Source organism: Felis catus, chromosome C2, assembly GCF_018350175.1.
Source record: "Felis catus isolate Fca126 chromosome C2, F.catus_Fca126_mat1.0, whole genome shotgun sequence".
Lineage (NCBI taxonomy): Eukaryota > Metazoa > Chordata > Mammalia > Carnivora > Felidae > Felis > Felis catus.
The window spans coordinates 70,740,874-70,762,292 of record NC_058376.1 but is presented as its reverse complement, the minus strand read 5'-3'; the positions used below and the strand labels follow the sequence as shown (position 1 = coordinate 70,762,292).

General features: G+C 41.7%; 1 protein-coding gene across 7 annotated transcripts in view; it reads left to right on the top strand.

Annotated features, from left to right (window-relative positions):
- Positions 1-6,572: 6,572 nt before the first annotated feature.
- The window catches only part of ZNF148 (zinc finger protein 148), a 126,423-nt gene continuing 111,576 nt past the window's right edge, over positions 6,573-21,419 (top strand). For 2 of the 7 annotated variants that reach the window (XM_019839901.3, XM_045037050.1), the window contains exon 1: positions 6,573-6,795. The gene's annotated coding sequence lies outside the window, so the exon portion shown is untranslated. Of the gene's footprint in view, positions 6,796-7,264; positions 7,687-20,846; positions 20,978-21,419 lie in introns of those variants that run through there. The other 5 variants (XM_003991724.6, XM_003991722.6, XM_019839900.3 and 2 more) reach the window with 4 other exon arrangements.

Sequence of the window (21,419 nt, the reverse complement as noted above, 5' to 3'; positions counted from 1 at the left end):
TGCTGCCCAGCATCACAAGACAGCATCACACTGCACATCGCTAGCCCGGGGAAAGGATCAAAAGGCACAATTCAAAGTATGGTTTCTACTGAATACATATTGCTTTCACACCATCATAAAATCAAAGAATCATAAGCCGAACCATTGGAAGTCAGGAGCCATCTGTATTTGCAACATATAGAACATCTAACTATGTGCCAGAAATTGTTCTAAATACATGTATTAATATTTGCTATTCTTAACAACCCTAAGAGGAAGTTACTATTATTAGTCTCATTTTCTAGGTGGGGAACTTGACAGCACAGAGACGTAAAGTAACTAAGGTTGCAAAGCTAGTAAACGGTAGCGAGGCAGGATTCAAACCCAGGAGGATTTAGTTGTGGCTGTGGACTTAACCTTTAGGTTCTAATAGGATATTATCCTCATAATGTTGTTTTATTTTACTTTCTTTTCATTTAATTTTTATTTTTTCCTTTCTCACTGATATGATTCCTGTACAAGGCCTTATTTTCATCAATTCTTGTGTTCTTGTGCATCTTGACTTTTCTCTCATGTCTTCCCACGAATCCCTCCACACTATAGTTATCTCACAGCTGATGAAAGTTAGTGCAACTCAGTACTCGGATGCTCCAGGGAGGTGGAGGGCTGCTTGTCTTCCGCAACTCAAGAATTTATTATCTAGGGGCACCTGGATGGCTCAGTTGGTTAAATGTCTGACTCTTGATTTCAGCTCAGGTCATGATCTCATGGTTCATGAGTTCGAACCCCACATCGGGCTCTGTGCTGACAGAGCAGAGCCTGCATGGGATCCTCTCTCTCTGCCCCTTCCCTGCTCGTGGTCTCTTTCTCAAAAATGAACTTTAAAAAAACCCCAGAATTTATTATCTACACTCTACATCCTAAGTAGGAGAGAGTTAGGGCATTCATTAATTTTTTAGAAAACAGCTTTACTGGGGACACCTGGGTGGCTCAGTCGGTTAAGTGTCTGGACTTTGGCTAAGGTAATGATCTCATGGTCCAGCTCCATGCTGACAGCTCAGAGACTGGAGCTGCTTCGGATTCTGTGTCTTCCTTTCTCTCTGCCCCTCCCTAGCTCATGTTCTGCGTCTCTTGCAAAAATAAATAAACATTAAAAAATTTCAAAAATGTAGGGGTGCCTGGGTGGCTCAGTCGGTTAAGCGTCTGACTTCAGCTCAGGTCATGATCTCATGGTCCATGAGTTCGAGCCCCTCATCAGGCTCTGTGCTGACAGCTCAGAGCCTGGAGCCTGCTTCAGATTCTGTGTCTCCCTCTCTCTCTGACCCTCCCCCGTTCATGCTCTCTCTCTGTCTCAAAAATAAACATTAAAAATTTTTTTTCAAAAATGTATAAAAAACAGCTTTATTGAAGTACAGTTAATATACAAAGAACTGCACATATTTAATGCGTACAATTTGCTGAGTTTGGACATATGCAAACCCTGTTGCTATCACCACAATCAAGACTGTAGACATATTCAACACCTCTCAGAGTTTCCTTGTATGGCTGTCTGTCTGTCTTTTTTTGTGGTAAGAACACTTAAAATGAGATTTGTTTTTTTTTAAGATTTATTTATTTATTTTTGAGAGAGAGAGAGAGAGAGAGAGAGAGAGAATGAGAGCGCGAGCATGAGCTGGGGAGGAGCAGAGAGAGAGGGAGTGAGAGAGAATCTTAAGCAGGCTCCGTGCTCTTAGCATAGAGCCTGATTTGGGCTCGATCCCATGAACTGTGAGATCATGACCTGAGCCAAAGTAGGACACTTAACCAACTGAGCCATGCAGGTGCCCATGAGATTTAAGAAAACAAATTTTGAAGTGCACAATACCTTATTGTTAATTGCAGGTACAGTGTTGTACTGCAGATCTTTAGAACTTATCTTACATAACTGAAACTTTATTATACCCATTGAATAACAACTCTCTATTTCCCTTGCCCTCCAGCCCTTGTCAACCACTATTCTCTGCTTCAATGAGATTGACTATTTTAGATACCTGATATAGGTGAAATCATACAGTATTTGTCTTTCTGTGATTGACCGATTTCATTTAGTACAATGTCTTCTCGGTTCATTCATGTTGTCACAAATGGTAGGATTTCCTTTCTTTTAAAGACTGAATAAATATTCTGTTGCATATATACACATTTTCTTTACCTATTCATCTATTAATGGGCACTTAACTTGTTTCCATATCTTGGTCATTAGTTTTAGAATATATCAATGATCTGGAAATGCCCTTCAGATCTGAGGGAGAAACTCAGGGGGAGGTGTCTCAGGCTGAGATGGCCCATGGGAACAGGAAAAGCCATGTTCTCCTGGGTCTTATAGGAATGACAAGATGTAGTGAGGGCAGGCTCCTGTGGACCAATCTCTGACAAGGCTATGAATTTGGAGCTTTGCAAAAAGAAGCCACATTTCTCCTTAAGGTAGAACCAGCCTTGACAAACAGCTTGTGCTGTAGTCAACCATATGGGTAGAGATAGTCCTTCCACATACTTCTGAGCCTGAGACATCCAGGAAACTTGGAGGATGGTTAGTACAGGAGGTTTTGAAGACTTGGTGAAGTCTTTGGGGACAAGAGATGGTACGTTCCTCTCCTACAGAAGCGAGAGGGACAAGACTGAAAACCCATTCCAGAACCAGAGGAAAGGAAAGAGGCACCGGGAGGCACTGAAAATCCTGCCAGTCGGAGCAGTGCTGTCAGCCCTCCATGAGTTAAGTGCATCTCAGATAAGATAGAATGATGGCTGTATGCCACATCTGACCCACAGACATGTTTTGTCTGACATGCTTTCCTGTTTTAAAGAAATGGAGTTAGTTGCCAACATTGATATTTGGGAGAGTTCACTGGATTCCTGATTTCTCTTCATTTCTTGATCTTCAGGAAATCATCAGCTGGAAATGAGTAGAGGCTGTGCCCTTCAGATTGGTTTGAGCTCTCTGGTTCTTCATAGCCCCTTTCACTGTCGATTGTCTTTGCACCTGCCCTTCTTCATCTATTCATGTTACCTGCTTGGCTTGTTGGGCATTTAAGTTTGCCACCTGTGAACTATATCCTGCGCAGCTTCGTCTTTAAAAAATTTTTTTTTTAAATCTTTATTTATTTTTGAGAGAGAGAGAGAGACAGAGTGCGAGTGGGTGAGGAACAGAGAGGGAGGGAGACACAGAATCTGAAGCAGGCTCCGGGCTGTCAGCACAGAGCCTGATGTGGGACTTGAACTCATGAACTGTGAGATCATGACCTGAGCCCAAGTCAGACACTTAACCGACTGAGCCACCCAGGCACCCCTTAAATTTTTTAATGTTTATTTTTGAGAGAGAGAGAGAGACAGAGACAGAGAGAGACAGAGAGAGAGAAAGCACGCATGTGCAAGCAGGGGAGGGGCAGAGAGGGAGACACAGAATCTGAAGCAGGCTCCAGGATCTGAAGTATCAGCACAGAGCCCAATGCCGGGCTCAAACTCACAAGCAGTGAGATCATGACCTGAGCAGAAGTCTGATGCTTGGCACTCCCTGAGTAGCTTAGTCTAATGTAGATCATCTCTTAAAAGAAATTTCTAGGCCCACTTAACAGATATTTCCTGGAGCTATCTCAAAAAGGGTGTCAAAAAGAGACATTAGCTATATAAACTTAATATTTCAAGAAACCTTATAATTTACCCATAAATAAGAATTATGTTTCTCTTCAGTGATATGTGATGAAATCCTTGAATGAAAGGGGCCTGTGAGCTTGTTTAAAAGCGCACCAAGGAAAGAAGGAGTTACAGATATACCTTGCATCCTATTCAGGAGCCAGTTTTGGGGAGAGAGAACTACATACCTATTAAAACAGCTGAAATAATAAAGAGTGATAACACAAAGTACTGGTGAAGATGAGGAGAAACTAGATCTCTCATACATTGGTAACAGGAATGTAAAATGATATAGCTACTCTGGAAAATAGTTTGGCAGTTTCTTAAAAAATTAAATACACATTTACTACATGACCCATCACTCATACTCTCAGGCATTTATGTGACGAAAATGAAAACTTAAGTTCATGCAAAAAACCTGTACACAGATTTATTTGTAATAGCAAAAAATAGGAAACAACCCAACTGTACCTCATCTGGGGAATGAATGAACACAACCTGATACATACAACAGAGTACTAGTCAGCAACAAAAAGGAATGAACGTTTGATTCCTACAACAATCTGGCTGGTCCTCAAGGGCATTATGTTTAGGTAAAAACTTCAGTCTCAAAGGTTATATGCTGTTGGATTCCATTTATATAACATTCTTGAGATAACTATAGACATAAAAAGCAGATCAGTGGTTACTAGGGGACAGGGATGGAGTAGGGGGGGTCAGAAGGGGAGGTGAATTTATGAATACAATAAGGTAGCATAAGGGAGTTCTTCTGCGGTTATAGAACAGTTCTGTATCTTGGTTGTAGTGGCGGTTACACAAATCTATACATAGAATAAGACCACACACACACACACACACACACACACACACACACAAATGCAGATTTAAAGCAAATGGTAAAAACTAAGTAAGTTCTGTAGTGTAGTTAAAGGTAATGTACCATTGTCAATTTCCTGGTTTTGATATCTTATTAGAACTCTATACGATGTCACCACTGGGAGAAGCTGGGTGAAGGCTAAATGGGACTCTTTCTACTATTTTTGCAACTTCTTGTGAGTCTATAATTACTTCAAAACAAAAATTAGAAAAAAAGAAAGGAAAGTAAGCTGAATGCCTAGGGCTGGTGTTTGCGGAGGTGAGCAAGAGGAGTATGGAGAAGTAAATTGGGGCTGAGAAACATTTCTAGAAGTTTAACCTACAAAAGCCTTAAACTTGCTCCCCATCATCTCTCCTGCTGTCATTACCTCTTTAGTGCTCTTTAGTCTGCCCTTGTTAGACAGTTGTTTCTCTATTGTTCCTGTTATGGTGCTGAGCAGAGAACTATGCTGAAAGGCACACCGATCAATCAATCAATCTCAACCCATTGAGTGGAATCACCAGTCCTTCAATTCTTTTCAGTTATTAGTTTTTCTACTACTGATATTCAAGAGTGTTTCTTTGCTGCCAGAGGTGTTTTTTATTTTAACACCTGAATTCGATGCCATTGCAGATGCTAGAAGTTGCCAAAAGGCTGTCCTCCAGGTAACTGTCTTATGCTCTAACTTGTATTACTGTTTTATTGCAATTAGCATTCAGAATATGCATTGTCATCTTACTAAAATTTGTATTTTCTAATGGAGAAAGCACATGGAGAGTTGATTGTGGAGCTGCGGTTTATCCGTGCTCTTCTTAGTTACCTGTGTCTAAATTAAGCTGGCCCTCTGGGCCTTAGCTATTTCTAAACAGGCATCACGTTAATGCCTGGGGGAACATTAACCTTGCAGACACTAATCTAACTCAGTGCCATCACAAGTGCATAATGCGGGAGTTTGGAGCTTTGCCAAAAAGCAGTATTCAAATGAACATTCAGTTGGCAAGGGGTGGGAAGGTGGGCGTGGACAAGGGAAGGAGAACACCAGAAATGGTTATATAGATATTGTAACGCCTTTCATTTCCCTCTCTCCTCAGAGGTTATGTTTACTGCAGAGAGATGCTAAATAAATCTTCAGACTGTTCTGAAGAAATCGTGATTAAGGTGCTTCATCCCTTGTTCATAATCACTCAACATTCACTGAGCATCTTTTACGTTACACGGCTGACCTTGTGCTAGGGTGGGGACACAAAGATGAGTAATTGTAAACCACTGCAGTATGCACAAGCACCTCACGGTGCTTAAAAAATGTTAGTTGAATAAAAGCATGTTTAAGGAGGTCACAATTTGGCTAAGGTCACTTAAAGGGCCTCCAACGGACGACACAACTGTAATTCTAGCTCTATATAGATCATTACCAAATCTTTGCCAGAAAGAGTGAGGTTTGGGCCCCAGGTGATGTGACAGGGGAAAACCTGTAAGACCTTGCGCAACAGGGTCCAGGATCTCCTGATCTTTCTTTAGACTCGCACTCTGCTTCTCAGTTTGCAGACGCTAACAGGGTTTCCTGGTTTCAAGGACTCTGGAGCGCCGTTTCCGGAAACGGTGGCATTTGGGGTGGTGAAGGCCAACGACTGGAGGCAGCGGGGGAGAGGGCAGGTAAGAGAGGAGAAATGAAAAAGCCAAGGCATTTTGGTCAGTAGGTCCTTCACCTAGGTCCCGCCCCTTCCTTTTCCTAGGGCCTGAAACGCACCCGACCCCCGAGCCCTCTCAGGGCGCTAGGCACGGATTATGGATGAAGGCTGACTCCCTATCAAAGAGATTTCCTCAGTGCCGACATTTCTCGAATTGCTTTCATCCGGGCCCAGCTCGGGAAACCTGAGGATTGGGGCCAGCTTCCCCGGCCACGCTGGGCCAGTGACACGCAGGCGCCGGAATCGGAGCCACGCTGCGTCGTCCTAACCTGGTCCCCGGGCCAGGAAGGGAGGGCGCCGCGGAGCGCTTCCCGTGTGCGGGGCTTCCCACAATCCACCGCGCCGGCAGTGGCGGCGACCGCGGCGGCGCTCTAGCCGCGGCATGTCTGCGTCTCGACTGCTCTGGGAGGAGGAAGAGAAGGAGGAAGAGGAGGAGGAGGAGGGGGAGGAAGAGGAGAAAGGCGCAGGGGTGGGAGCTGTTGCTGAAGCTGCCACAGCAAAAGTTCTCTCCCCTCCCCCCTTCCCCTTCTCTCAAGGCCTCTAGGAGGGTTGGAGCTGCCGCCGCCTGCAGTCGGTGACCGCGCGACTCGGCGCCCGCCCGCGGTAAAGCGCTGGGCCTGGCAGGCCCGGGCCCTGGGGAGGGTGGGGGAGGGGGAAGCGACGGCGCGCGGGGGTAGCGCGCGGCGGTAACGGCCTGACCCCGGAGGGGGGGGGGAGCGAGCCGTGGCGAGGCTAGGGGTGGCCTGGGGAGCGGCCGAGGCCGAGCGAAGCGCAGGAGCTGGCTGGGGGACGGGAGGAAGCAGGGCGCGGATGGTGGGTTGGGGGGTTGAGAAAGGATAATGACGGGGGTGGCGGAGGCGAGAAGGCGGCCTCCGAGGCCTGAGGCGGGTGTCAGAGGTAGGGAAGGAGGTGGGAGGTTTGCAGGGGGAGGCCGGAGGGTGCTGGGTGTGGGTGTGAAAAGGCTAGAGAAACACCAGGTCTCTGTCCGTCGTGCCTGGTGCAGTGCTTTATGCACCGCAGGCCTCAGTCACTGTTGCTGCCGGAGTGTTCTTTGGGAGAAGGGAAGGGAAGGGAAGGGCAGGGGTTGGAGAAAAGGGAATCCTTGCGGGAAACATAGTGGGAGTGTGTTCAGGGAGAGCGGCCAGAGGGAAAGATGCCGGATAGGTGGAGGAATGCAGAGGGTGCCCGTGGAGGAGTATCCAGGAGTCCGGAGGGTGTTCATTGTGCAGATACATTAGGTATTTCGTTATGGAAAGAACTGAAGCGTTTCTAAGGAAAGGAAAGAACGGATACAAGGAGTTTCCGCGAATAGAAAGGATAGCGTTCGAAGCCAGAGGAAGTGCTAAATACTAGAGACTATGAAGAGAATGCATGATAGAATAGACAGATGTAGTAGAATTAATAAATGTTGGCCCAAGGACTAAAGAGTTATTCCAGATGGGCCGGGATGGCCTAGTTCTGAACCTGTTTGGGCTCTTCTGTAGATGACATCTGGTAAGTGTGGGTCCCGCAGTGGTTGGGGGTCACTGAGAATTAGACCTTAGTCTGTAGTTTGATCTGAGACCTTTTAAACCTGCACCAGTGAATATTAGAATCTCTGAAACAGACGGTAAAAAAAACGCCTGGCCTCCAGGGATTCCCTAGGCCGTGAGTTTAGATTTTAGCAAATTTAAAGTACTGTCATTTACTAGAGTCAGGGTGAACACTAATGCCGGAATGGAAATTACTGGACTTGGCGGTTTTCTTCTTCACTGCCCAGCTTATCTGGTCCAGGAGAACTGATGCCATATTATTCACCCCAGGGTTATAATTAATGGTGGGTGGGGGAGTCCATGCACAGTGGCCTTTCTTTGGAGATTCCATTTGGAGCTCAAATTAGTCTGACTGGATTGGTTCCATAACTCTGGAGCTGGTGGGAGACTTTTTGCTATTCATGGTTCCTGAATGTATACTCTCACCGAGGCATTGTGGTATTGAAGAAAATGCATCAGTCTGCAAAGTATGGGCCTGCAGAATGGAGGATCTAGAGTATCTGTTTTGGTCTTAGGTTGCAAGGAGGTCAGGACTGGTTGGGTTGAGGTTTAGGGGAACCTGAAGAGACTAGATGATTCTAGAGCCAGATTAGAGGGAATATTAGCATTTTCATATCAGGAAATGAACCAAGGCCTATTGGATTTCTCTAGCTCCCACCAGACTGGATTTCCAAGAGGGAAATCTAGGCTAGAACCATACTCTTAAGATTTGCCTGAAAATTATTCACTTTTTATTGTTAAGAAAGACTGTACACATAACATTGTAATATTAATTCAGCTGAAGAAAGGGTAGTATGAAATATCTTTTTATGGAAGTAGAGGGTGGAGGGATTGATGGGGAAGAAGTTTGGGAGAGGGACGGGAAAATTCAGTCTTTTATTCGTTTAGCAAATATATCTAAGGAGGATGAGAATTTAGCATTAGAGATGAGAGGGGCTTTTATTAAAAAAATTTTTTTAATGGAAATAAGCCAGGATTACTTTTTTTAAATTTGGAAAACTTTTTTTATGTCAGTATATTTAAATTTACTTTTTTCAAGGGCTTCAGTATATTACATCGTAGGATGTACCCATTTTTATTGTCATCACAGAATGAGAGGGTCTGTTTTCTTTCCCCTCACCTGCACTGTATATTATCATTTCTTTTAATTTTTGTAACTTTAATGGACTTAAATATAGTATGTCATCATTATTTTTCCCCCTTTTAAATTGTATGGAATTATACATGTACATAAGTAAAAAGTAAAATTGTCCTGAGAGAGCTTATAATGAAAAGCTCACAAGGGTGAGCCCTTGTCTCACCTGTCCATCACAATCCCACTTTCCAGAGGCTACTACTTGTAAGCATTAATTTTTGTAGTTCGTATCATGCTTTTCTTCAGGTCTCCAAGTAATATACATGTACTGTAATTTCTTGATTGATTAAAATGACATTATGAAGGAGTTGAAAGACCTCTGTTAATGAAAAGGATTCGTGTCGCTGATATTACCTCCTTTCTCCTCCTTTCAAACCTTTGATAGTTATTATTTTAGCTTTTTTATTAACTGTATATCTTTAAATAATATGCTTAAATAGAAAGCATTTAAAATTATACTGGAAATAGACTGGGTGAGAAGGTAAAGGGAAGTTTGATGGATGGATCTGTAAGAAAAACTAGGTTGTAGGAGACATCTTTGCAGCAAAAGGGTTGCTGGTTAGCGATGAGGAAGAGTTGCTTGGCAATGATAGTTATTCATCTTGGAATTAGTTATCAGGTCAACTGTGCAATGTTCTTTGACAGTCTTCTGGAGCGTTTAGAGTGAGGACTCTGGGAATGGATTAAATGACTCCTTATTGTTCTTTCCAGGCTTCTATGGCAATTCTTATAAGGGTTTTTAGGAAGGAGTGAATTGGTGTGGATAATGTGTTTCTTTTTTTGTGGAGGGAGGGAGGGATGGGGAAGTGTGATCGCAGGGGGAAGAGGATGAAGGTCAGGGTATGATGGAGGTGGTGGTAATTTTGTGGGAGGCTGAAGAAAGGGTAAAGAATTCTGAGGACATTTGGATACAGTGGATGTGAAGGGGATTTAAAATTACAGTGGTGAGATAGATTTGTGGCAGTTACAAGGAAATATGCATATTTAAGTCACTAATATGGTGGAAATATGGTGGGAAAAAGTATGCTGCTTATATATTAGGATAGATTAATAAAATATTGGGTTTTTGAAATTTGTATATGGGGCTCAACATCACCAAGTTAGTATGATGGATATGGAAAGAATAGAAAGAACTTGCTCCCCTTTTCGGAAGTCTTGTTTAAGTAACCTTACCTCTTGAGAATCTTCTTTGAGTAAGAAAGCATTCACATGTAGATTATATACTGCTAAATCTTGTGTTTGCTTATGGGAATTATTCTCTCTTTGTTTTGCAGAGGGGGCTAGACTGTACCCTACTCTGGAGTTGAGACTTTCTTAATCTTTGGGGAAACTCAGAACAGTTTAAGTGCTTAGTAAATAACCTGTTGAATGACTGATAGAAAGTAGTGTTCACTGTCGTGATAATAGTGGGACTGTGTGAAATTGCTGAACACCATGGGAGTATTGTAGACTAAATTGTGTGTTTAGAGAGTGAGGGATAAAATGGATATCTGATTGGTGAAGCCTTTAGATTTAAGGGAAGAAGACAGAATGGATTAGAATGTGACTAGAACAATCCTGCAAAAACATTGAAGGGGTGGACCAAAGTTTCTCTTCTAATCTGAGGCTAGTTTAATCTGAATAAATTTTAAATCTGGAGTTGGTGGCTGATTTAATTTCTATTTTCTTACTTCAGATCTAAATGACTAGAGATATTTTAGCTGTTTTAAGAATCTGATTTAATTCATTTTGGTATGGTAATAAAAAAGTGTTAGGTGCAATTTCTTGCCTCAAGGAATTTATAGTATATATATTCATTTAGGGGGAGAAGGACAGTTGTGAAGTAATTTAGTAATAGTGTAAGATTTCAGAAAGTTGATTTTTTAAAACAAGTATCAGCAGTATACCTCCAGGGGCACCTGGATGGCTCAGTCGTTTGAGCATCCAACTCTTGATTTTCGGTTTAGGTCATGATCCCAGGGTCATGGGATTGAGCCCTGAGCGTGGAGCCTACTTAAGATTCTCTCTCTTCAAAAAAAAAAAAAAAAAGTATACCTCCAGGTGAGAATTTTTGTATTTTGGTAGTCGTTTTCAGTAGTAGAATTCAGAACTTTTTTGGATCACCTTTTCTGAATTCCCTTCTGAGCCTCTAGCACATTCTCTACAATTTATCTAATTATTAAGTACCTATTGTGTGCTCTGGGGGGATGGAGCTTTTAAAGGTGGGTTAAACATGGTCCCTATCCTCAGAGTTCATAATCCCTTTAGAAGGGCACAGTTACAAACAATATGAGGCATAATGTTATTCTGAATAGCCTTATTGGTGACAAATCTTTTTAGTTTGAAAGATTTGATTTTTAGAAATGCTGAAGATATGTTGATAGCAAAGAGAGTGAATAAAGAATAGTTTTGGTTTCAATTCGGTTAGTCACAGATATAGGAATGATTTTTGTGGTTGACTTATTAACTGAGTTACTTTGGAAAACACTCCCAGTGAGGAAGTCAGAAATACTTTGAAGAGTGGTGACAACTTCACTTGGAGGTAGGTGAACACTAGATGTTAGCTAAGTGCATGAACTGGTTGGATGGATGGAGTGAATAAATGAGTAAGTGGTAGCCTCCCAAGGTAACTACTTTAAAGAGGACTTCATTGATTTTAATATGTAAATAAATTCTGGCTAAATTTGTTAATAAACACTTTCGTTACTGGGAACAAGATGGTTTATGATTAAGCTCCCAAATGAGTTTTATGGATAGTGAATGCTGTAGGAGTTCAGGGAATGGAGAAATGAATATTGGTTAAGGTTTGGGGAAAGGATTTAAGTGTACCATACTTTAGCTAGATATTTGAAAGGATTCCTTAGGGATCTCAGGAGAGGAACTAAATTGCTCCAAATTTCTCTTGCAGCCCTAGAATGAACCTAGAGTCTGGATCTATTTTTGTCTTAATGCTTTCTGCTTATTTCATTTTAGCTACTCCTACTGGTTTGTTCCTTTTCAAATTCTTTGCTGGGTAGATTTTGAGCTCCCTGGAACAACGGGGAGGGGGGAAATCTGTTTCCATCTATGTCTAGTGTAACTTTTAGTTTTTCCTTTTATGAGCCTGTACCCCACAAATTACTTGGTCTCTGTGAGTGAAGAGCATGAGTCAACTTGGCTCTGCTATCCTGGCATTTTCCTGCATGCTTTTCTCAAAGCTGCTTTCTGAATTACAGAATAGAATAGACAGAATTGAGGGCATATGTCTAGTAGACACATGCTTGTTGAATAAATGAATGAATGAGAAAGTAAGTATCAGATAATTTAGAAGATCTAAATGATCTATTTCTGTTTGTTTCAATTCATTATGTGCCTTTTTCCTTTTTCTTTCTTTATTTCTCTCTCACTCTCTCTCTTTTTTTTTTTTTTTTATGTTTACTTATTTTTGAGAGACAGTTGGGGACAGAGGATCCAAAGTGGTCTTTCTGCTGATGGCAGTGAGCCCAATGCAGGGTTCAAACTCATGAACCGTAAAATCATGACCTGTGCTGAAGCTGGACGCTTAACAGACTGAGCCACCCAGGCACCCCTACCTGCCTTTTTTCTACAAAGGATTTTATGGGGGCTGACAGAAATATGTACACTGTAAATGAATTCAAATAATTGAGGAGGTCTAGTTGAAGAGAAAATGAAAGAATCTGTTTAAAGATCATAAGGTCTATTATTATGAATGCTAGAGAACTAGGAGTAGAGTGGAAGACAACCAGATGGAGAAGGAAAGGTTATCCTACAGAAAGTATGATTCTGAAAGAAGGAAAACATAATTGATATATGATAAGGTTGTGTTTAGAGGGCAGCAAGAGAAGATTGAAGGTGTAGAGGATTACTCGAAATGGTTATTTTGGGGAGGAAGATTGTAAGACAATTTGAAGGATAAAAGTAAACAAGTTTAGAATGTAGCAGAAATTATTTATGATGTGGATTTATAACTGAGGTTTCAGAAAGTGGTGGGGTGCATTCTCTTTAGTCAACAGATAATGAACATTTGTTACATGCAAAAGCATTGTTAGAGGAGTCAGGAATAAATCCTTTGGGATTTATATTCTAGTAGTGGAGCTGAACTTGTGCACAAATAACTACATCATGACCAATGTATCATAAGAAAAACCAAATGTTACTGAAGTTAAAAGGTAGGAAAAAATATTTGGGGGAAAATCTGGGACTACCCTTAATGGCATGCAAGTGGCATTTTAGTTAGTTTTTGAAGGGATGGATAGGATTCTGGCTGATAGAAATGAATGGAAAGAGAGCATTCCAATCTGAGGTATTAGCAAAAGCAAAGACTCGGAGTTGAGAAGCCATGGATATGTGGGGAATAGTGAGTTTTTAATTTTTTTTTTTAACTGATCCACAGTAAGAAATACATGTCACATCCTCACCTGATATATGCATGTGTGAATGTTTGTGTGTATGTATAAAACAAAAAGCTTCAATAACCATAACCTTTACATGTTGGATGCACTCGTGTGTTTTCCATTCTATTCTGTTTGGCTAAGAAAAAAAGATGTCTGTCACTCATAAACTAATTTTGTGACTAAATAGTTGATCACAGCTTCTAGTTTGGAACACGGAGTTCATGAATAGGGCATAATATGATAAAAGGTAGGAAGAGTCAGTGGGGTTGAGTAGAAAATGAATGGCCTTGAAAGCTAAGCTAAATAGTTTGTATTTGACATGATGTAGTGTTGTGCTGAGGAAGCAAAACAGAAGCTAGGTTTTAGTCTTGGCCCTTCTGTTTACCTGTGCTATGATTATGGAGAGAATTACTTCCTTTCTGAGACTCCGTTTTCCCATCAAGAAATTTTTAATTCTTACACCTTTTGGCAAGGGTTGTGGTGAAGATTTGAGGATGAAGATATATTAGCATAGGATTAAAGTATGTTAATGTATCATTAATGTATAACTTCTGAACTTTTCTGAGAATGGAAGCAAAGACTATATTAAATACCTTAACCTGCTGATACCTATACTTGGCAGGATAGATTGGTGGCAATGTGATGGTAGAGTAAGATTGGGGGAGAGAAACTCAGTTATGAGGCTACTGGAGAAACTTAAGGGCTTGAATTAGTTTGATAGCAGGATTAGAAATGAGGGGGTAGGATGTGATTGGATGGTGAGAGGAGGGGAGGATGACTGGGAATTTAGAGCTGTGGTAAGATTCAAAAGGCAACAGCTGAAACGAATACATGTTGGGGTAGTTCAGTGGGGGTACATTAGAATAGGTAGTTACAGTTTCTTGCATATAGTGGGTCCTCAATTATTTGTTTAATGATTAAATATGTAAATTGGGGAATTTGAATTCCAAGTAGAGACAGTCATGGTGGATAGGTTTGAGAAAGAGGGGTGAGATTGAAGGGTGCTTTTGAAGGACTGCCAGAATTTCTTCAGGGAATATTTTTGTATACTTACTGTGTTCAAGATTCCATGGTAGGCAATGTGAAGGACCCATGTTTATATATGATGGAGTTCATTTTCTTCAAGAGTTTGACCAGGGACAGAAATGTCCCTGTCTGTCTGTGACTGTCTATGACAGAAGTACTGTGGCTGATTTGACTTTGTGGAGGAGTTGGTGTGCAAATTAGGCCTTGAAGTATAAATATGGTTATAGTAGGCAAGATGGTGAGGATTGGTATTCCAAGAAGAGAGAGTGTGATACAAGTAACAGAAAAGTTCTGGATGTGTTTAGGGGTTCATGGTCTAGATTAGCTAGGGTTCATCTTATGAATGGAGGGAAATAAGGCTGTAAAGTAGAAGAAACATCTAAAAATCTAGACTAAACAGGTTTTTTAAAAAGATAAAGTGCTCAAATCTTAAGGTTACAGGTCAATGAATTTTTGTAGGTAGACATTTCCAACACTCCAGAAGACTCCTTCATTTGTCACTCCAAGTTGATGTCTCCTTCAACCAAAAGTAACTCCAGTGACCCTTGAACAACATGGGTTTGAACTGTGCAGATCCACTTATAAATGGAATTTTTTTTGATAATTATGGTACAGTACTGTGTTTTTATGATTTTCTTAATAACCTTTTCTTTAGCTTACTTTATTATAAGAATGCAGTATATATTACATATAATCTACAAAATATGTGTTAATCTACAGTGTGCTATTAGTAAGGCTTCTGGTCAACAGTAGGCTACTGGTGGTTAAGTTTTTGGGAGTCAAAAGTTATACCCAGGTTTTCGACCATGGGGTGAGAGGGAGGTTGGATTCCCCAGCCTCTGTGTTGTTCAGGGGTCAGCTGTACTATTCTGATCTTTATTGTAACAGAGTAGTTTTATGTTTTGGAATTTCTTATTAGTGGAATCATACATCCGTGTCTGGTTTCTCATGCTTAACATATGTTTGTGAGATTCATCCATGATGCGTATAACAGTAGTTTATTCTTTTTCATTGCTCTGTGGGATTCCATTATGAACATATCACAGTGTATTTATTCATTTCATGATTGTTGGACTGTTGGCTAGTTTCTATTTTTTGGAAATCTAAGGACTTTTTTTTTTTTTTAAGTTTATTTATATATTTTGAGAAGAGTGAGCACAAGCAGGGGAGGGGCAGAGAGAGGGAGAGAGAATTCCAATCAGGCTCCACACTGTCAGCGCAAAGTCCTACACAGGGCTTGATCCCACGACCCTGGGATCATGACCTGAGCCGAAATCAAGAGCTGGATGCCCAACTGACTGAGCCACCCAGTCACCCCTGGAAGTCTAAGGACTTTTAATTTGACTCAGTATGCAGTGGGGGAACCATTGATGATTTTTGACTGGGGAAATGAGGTGATTTAAGAATAAAAATATGGTGACCTGTTTTTGTTTTGTTTTTGCAATGAAGAGAGAACCTAGTGATTAGGAGACAAAGTCAGAAGGCTCTGACAAAAGTGTGAAGTGTTGAGAGTCTAAGTTGTTATGGTGTTAGTGGTAATCAAAGAAAAGAGATATACAGAAGAAATACTTTAAAGAAAGAATTGAAGGGTTTGACGGCAAATGGGCTTTTGGGAAACTGGAGGAAAAGAAAAAGAAAAGGGAAACTTTGGGGCTTTTCTTGGGTAACTGAGAATGGTAGTGCCATTAACAAAAATTATTGGATCAGTTAACAGAACTGTTTTGGTGGGGAAGAATAATTACTTTCATTTTAAGATACATGGCCAGTGTGTGAAGCACCAAATGGAATTATGCAAGGGGAATTATTTAGCTAGAGTTAGAAATACTGGATTCAGCTGAGGAAGGAGGTCCAATAGAGATTTGGGAATATGTACCTAGAGTTGATAATTGAAGCTGCTAATTCTGGATTTGGTAGGGTGCTAATGGCATGAAATTTTTGTACTGATAATTGAGGTGTTAATTGAAGCAGTAATTGAAGAATCTAGTTAAAAAAATCATTATATATTCCAGTTCCTAAGGAATAAATTAGATTGTAGCAGAGGGTGATGGTTTAAAGATTATTTTTGGGAGCTGGGGGAAGATATCCATATGAGGAATGAAAATGTAGAAGCAGTATTAAGGGATGAGATCCTGAAGGGAGTGGAGAGAGAATGGTAGAAAGCTCCAGGATAGAACTGGAGAAAATACCCACTATTTGGGCTGAGAAGAGGACCAGTGGTCATTGGAGATAGAAGCAGCAACTGGAGAGACCACAGTAGAATCCTGAAGTACAGTGACATAACCCAGAGGAGGTAGTTCAAGTGTCATTGCCAAAGAGAGGATAAGGACTTGGGTGGTGGGTCATATGATTTGGTACATGGAATTGTTTTTATTTTGGTCTTCAGGAGAGCAGTTCAGAGACCAGAGTGCATGAGGGTAAAGGACTGAGTAGGTTGGGAGAATATGGAAACATTGAATGTAGGAATTGTATTAAGAAGTTTATTTTAAGAAGGAGGAACAGCTCTTTTTCCAAAACTGGAGGCAAGAAGTAGCAGATGGATGAAGATACAGCATTTTAGAAGCTGTAAAGAGGATTTCATTACAGGTGGAGAAGGTGTGATTTGAGGGAATTTTATGGAAGTTATTGAGTATTTGATGGGATTATAGACTTAAATATGAAAATGACTTGGAATTAGTCAATGACATAGAGAGTTGTATTTAGAATAAATCAGTTGTGGAAGATTTCATAGCTTTCTGGTGGTACTTAACACCCAGTGTGTGGGTGTGAAGAAAACAGATGGTGAAGATTGTCTGTCATTAGGGAGGTGCATGGTGAATATAATAGAAGGTCATGATGTTCTAGAGAGGGCAGTATTAAATGGCTGATGGACAGATTTCAATTGTGTGGGGAGACAAGTGAAGCCAAAGGGACGTAAAGAGCAGGTGTAGAAGTATAAAATAAAGTCGTGGTTTAAAAAAAAAAAAAAGGGAGGTCTCTGAAGTTACAATCCTTGTGGTACAGCACTTCCAGTTGATGACCTATTTTCATTATATATGTGTGAGTGGCTGAAGTGCAGCTGAAGGTTTTAGGAGTTGAGGAAGGTCAGGGTGTAGAAAGTACTTCAGCATCATTGTTGAAGTTACTGAGAATAATTGCTGAATGTGGGACAAAGTAGAATTGGTCTTTGGGGAAGGAAGATGGGAGTGTATTCTGGAGCTTGGTAGACGTTGCAAGAGGAATGGTTTAAGTAAGTAGTGTAAACTGCAAAGAGATATTTTAGTGATAGGAGTGGCCCTTGGGAGCAAGAAGCAGTTGGTCTTTTAGCAAGCTGAAGAAGTAGAAGAGTGGATAGTTAAGTCAGGAGAGAAGCAGGTTGTTCAGAAAAAGCCAAGCTTGAGATAAGATGCAGGGGTGGTCACAACAATCCAGGCAAGAGATGATAATATCTGACTTGTGGTGTGGGGATGGAGATAAATAGATTTGTTACATTCACCAGTTCTTTAAATTTCTTTAGAAATAAATTATACTTGCAAAATCGTAGCCATTCATGTGCAAGGGAAAAAAAGGTAAGGTGGAGGTATACTAATATGAAAGGCAAAAGACACAGGGTAGTTTGTTGACAGTAGAACATGGATAAACTGATAGAAGCTAGTAAATGGGTAGAACAGAAATGAATGAGGAGATTGGGCTTGGCCTGAATCTGAATAAGATGAAAAGGAGAGTAAGTCTGTTGCAGCAGAGAAAATAGGGGGAAAACATAATGCTATCTAGGAAATAAAGCCAGGAGCCTGTTCTTTCTTTGTGCATATAAGGACAGTCCTTGCCACCCATGATCTTATAAAGATAATAGTGCATATGCGTAAGTATTTTAAAAAATAGCATAATAATAGAGGTATTGAGATCTTTTGAACTCTACTTGAGTTCCTCAAAACCATATCAGTCTTTGTTTGCAGAAACTGTGTGGTGATAATTTGTATAGATAGAGAGGTTCAGGTAAAAAGTAGAAAGAATGGGTGGATATTAGGAAGGAGACATCCTAAGCCGTCTAAAATGGCCTCTGTAGTTTTGTTGTTGTTGTTGTTGCTGTTGTTGTTTTGTCTATAGTGACTTTTATCTCCAAATTTCTTATTGTTCTTAGGGTGGCTGCTTTGTTTTCTATATAGATGAGAAAATATCTATATAGAGATGAGCCCCAGAAATATAGTTCTAAATACACTGTCTTGTTTGTAGTTATTTGTCATTTATTGAACATGTCTAAAGGAGCTATATTGCCAACTCCAAAACCAAAATATAGTTTAACATTACTACTTATTTATTTATTTATTATTTATTTTAAGATTTATTTATTTATTTTTGAGAGAGTGAGTGTGCCAACAGGTGGGGGGCATAGAGAGGGAAAGAGAGAGAGAATCCCAAGCAGGCTTCGGGCTGTCCGAGCAGAGCCCGACACAGGGTTCAGTCCCACAAATCATGACCTGAGCTGAGAAATCAGGAGTTGGATGCTTAACGGAATGAACCACCAGGTTCCCCTTTTGATTTTTTTTTTCTTTTTTTTTTTAATCTCAGTGCTTGAAACCTTCATCATCTTCCATTGGTGATACTTAAGACCTAGACCAGGCCTCTAATGCTTTGGCTTTGCTCTCAAACTTTTGCTTGTCCAGTTCTGCAGTTGTATTCATTTTTGTCAGTCTTTGTGGTCTGTCAATTTTTCCTTTGTATTATCAAAGGCTTGACTCTCAGGTGCTTACCTGACTGTGGTTTTTGAGATTCTCTCTCAGTGCCTTGCTGTGGTCCCGGAAGCTGACATTTTAAACTATTACCAGTCCAGTGCTGGTATCCTTCCGACCCTTTGTATTTGCATTACATTCCTTACGTGATTAATTCACATGGTCATCCTCTGAACAAAGAATACTTTCTGATCTTCCCTGTTTAGAGCAGGGTTTTTGATGTTACTCCATGTTTCAGAGAGAGCATATTTAGTGGCAGTGAGAAGAATATGACAAGACATAAAATAGGTATTATTGGTGTTTGACCCATGTGCAGCTTTGCTTCAGGATTACTTCCAGAATGCAGCCCCAGGTCATTCATTACGTTTCCCACCCTCCCTTCTACATTTAGTCAGTCACCAAACTTAATAATGAAGGACCTGTGGAGACCCAGAGCTTTGAAAAGGCCTAACAGGGTTCAGGGAGGTCATTTTGCCCATCTCACTTTTCTGCTGTAAGCTGCCTGATTTGGTCTAGAGTTGTTTCCAGGACATACCTCAGACATAGCTAGGCCTTGGCAAGTGGGTGGTGTGGGTTAGACTGATTGATGGTGGACATCTTAAGGAAGGTGTTGGGCATTATTGTAGTGGAAACAGAATGTTTAATGGTAATTATATTAATTTAACAGATAAGTGACTTCACAAGATAGGGGTTGGATACCTGAAAATCTTGGTTGGCTTAAGGAGTTTTCCTTGTAAATTTGAGAAAAGCCCTTTTATAATGGCTAGAATGAAATACATAGTTGATGTTTTGCAGGGTCCCATATATGTGTGTTTGTCAACATGTACACATTTAATGACACATACTGTGTTAATTTGAATAGGCTCTATAATTAGAGTCTTTAGGGAAATGGGCATGGTAGTCTTGAGTTATGAGTGATTCCAGTGAATCAGAGAATATTTGGAAAGATCATTGTCAAATTATTGGGAGTGTGCTTGGGAAATGAATTTTTTAGTGACTGTGGTGGCCATTCTGGAATAGGTTCACAAAATTTGAGGGCAATTTGGGGCAAATTTGTGTGTTAAGTTGGAGAGTGTTAGTTTGGAGGAAATGAGGGAACACAAAATGCAGTTTTGAGAAAGTTAGGTGAGTTGATTTGGTGGGAGCTGATCAAAATTGTAAGTTAGCTGTGGAGAGGTTTTGAATAGGTAAGTGGGAGATGTAATTTATGAGGAAGCTTGATATTAGAAAAGTAAATTCAAGAGTAAAATTGGAGAGATGGTTTAGGGGAGGTGATTTTTTGAGGGGAATACAGCTCTTAGGTTAAAAACAGGAAGGCAAGGGACAACTGCATCGAGTAAAGGTGTGGAGAAACAGAGTACGTGGAGGGGTTAAGGAAGAGGTTACTGAAAGATTTCTCATCGTGAGGAGTGCTTTGTTGGATACTACTTTTGAATAGTGGTTCGGTAACGTAGGGGGCTTAAACGTCCCTCGGTCTACAGGGGTGGGGAGTTAGGCGGAAGAGTTACCTTTCTTGAGAAGCCGGGGCAGTCGGGAACCCGGGCCCGGATCCGACCCCCGCACTGGCGGGGTTTTGTCTGCGCTCGGCCGGGGGGGGGGGGGGGGGGGGCGGACGCAGCGGAGGCGAGGGGCTGCGCCGTGCTGGGCCCAAGAGCCGCCAAGGCAGAGCACAGCCGGGAGGGCCACCGGCGCGGCGCTCCGCACAACCGGGCCTCTCCCAGGGCGCTTCAGTAAGTGAGCAGGCCGCGCGGGCTGTGCGGTGGGGGCCGGGAGGAGGAGCTTTCTGGAGCGCCCCCAGCGGACCTCCGCACGCGGCTCGCAAGGCTTCCTTTTGTTGTGTGTGTACGTGTGAGTGTGCGCGCGCGTGCGTGAGTGCGCCCGTGTGCAGGGAGGCGGCGGAGGAGCGCCGAGAAGCCGGGGCTTTGCCTGCCGGGGTGCCTCGGCGGGCGGCGGGGCCTCCCAGACGCCCGTCTTCCGGGTCGGGGCCCGCGGCGCAGCGAGATGGCGAACTTTGTGAGTGGCTTCTTGGCGGCCAACAAGTGTCTGCCTGTCAGCGGGGACCGCCGAATGCTAATTGACAGCCCCCCCCCCCCCCCCCGTTTCTCTCCTGCTTTTTTCAAATTTTCTGTTGGACTGGGCTGTGTTTACCGTCTTACGGTGTGCCGTAAGGTCAGATGGGTAATTTGGTCTGCTAGACGAATAGTTTTTTACTCGATATCAAGAACAGAAATGTACGCCGGGATACGTATATTGGTTGCGCTAGTAAAACCTGCATGTTTAGTGGTAAGAACCGTGCTAAGGCCTCTCCGTAATGAGGCTATGGGGTAAACTTTTGCTCTCCAGACTTTGTGAAGCACTTTTTACAGTGCCAGGAAAGAACTCTGCGAACAAGACTAAAAGCTAGATAAAGTTAGGAAATGCAAAAGTTAAAGCCCTTCCCAAGAGCTTGAATTAA